Source organism: Leucoraja erinacea, unplaced genomic scaffold, assembly GCF_028641065.1.
Source record: "Leucoraja erinacea ecotype New England unplaced genomic scaffold, Leri_hhj_1 Leri_63S, whole genome shotgun sequence".
Taxonomy (NCBI): domain Eukaryota; kingdom Metazoa; phylum Chordata; class Chondrichthyes; order Rajiformes; family Rajidae; genus Leucoraja; species Leucoraja erinaceus.
This window is the reverse complement of record NW_026576553.1, coordinates 648,097-649,546: the sequence shown is the minus strand read 5'-3', so window position 1 is coordinate 649,546 and position 1,450 is coordinate 648,097.

Sequence of the window (1,450 nt, the reverse complement as noted above, 5' to 3'; positions counted from 1 at the left end):
CTTTCTCCTCTCTATCCTCTCCTCTCTTCCTTCATCTCCTCTCCTCTACTCTCTCTCTCTTTATCCCTCCCTCATCTCCTCTCTTCTACCTTCAGCCTGAACCACCACACACACCCAGAACAGACCCACCCCCTCCTCCCTCCTCTCCGCCCCCATCCCCTCCCCCTCCCCCTCCCCGCCCCTCTCCCATCGGGCAAGAGGTACAGAAGTGTCCAGTTTTGGTCTCCGAATTAGAGGAAGGACATCCTTGTGATCGAGGCAGTGCAGCGTAGGTTTCACGAGATTGATCCCTGGGATGGCGGGACTGTCATACGAGGAAAGATTGAAAAGACTAGGCTTGTATTCACTGGAGTTTAGAAGGATGAGGGGAGATCGAGAAACATATACAATTATAAAAGGACTGGACAAGCTAGATGCAGGAAAAATGTTCCCAATGTTGGGCGAGTCCAGAACCAGGGGCCACACAGTCTTAGAATAAAGGGGAGGCCATTTAAGACTGAGGTGAGAAAAAACTTTTTCACCCAGAGAGTTGTGAATTTGTGGAATTCCCTGCCACAGAGGGCAGTGGAGGCCAAGTCACTGGATGGATTTAAGAGAGAGTTAGATAGAGCTCTAGGGGCTAGTGGAGTCAAGGGATTATGGGGAGAAGGCAGGCACGGGTTATTGATAGGGGATGATCAGCCATGATCGCAATGAATGGCGGTGCTGGCTCGAAGGGCCGAACGGCCTCCTCCTGCACCTATTGTCTATGTTTCTATGTACGTGTGAAAACGCACACACACACACCTCCAGATTCAGGGACAGTTTCTTCCCGGCTGTTATCAGGCAACTGAACCGTCCTCTCACCAACTAGAGAGCGGTCCTGACCTCCCGTCCATCTCATTGGAGACCCTCGGACTATCCTTGATCGGACTTTACCTTGCACTAAACGTTATTCCCTTTATCCTGTATCTGTACACAGTGGACGGCTCGATTGTAATCATTTGTAGTCTTTCCGCTGACTGGTTAGCGCGCGACAAAAAGTAATTCCACTGCGCACGTGACTATAAACAAAATGAGAGTGAACAAACCTGCGCGGTGATCGCTGATCGGCGCGGGATCGTTCCGCGCTGTGTTTCGACGCTCTAAGCCATCGGCTGGTCGTATCGTGGCCTGGTTCAGCAACTCCAACGCCCAGGGGCGAAGAAGATGGTGGTGAACACTGCCCGGACCATCACGAGTACCGCCCTCCCCACCATCAAAGAGATCTACAGGAGTTGCTGCCTCACAAAATGGCCGCCAGCATCTGACGATGCTGGCGGCCATTTTGTGAGGCAGCGACTCCTGGCCACGCTCTCATTTCACCCTTGCCATCGGGAAGAAGGTACAGGAGCCTGAAAACTGTAACGTCCAGGTTCAGGAGCAGCTGCTTCCCCACAGCCATCGGGTTATTAAACACAACAACCTCAAA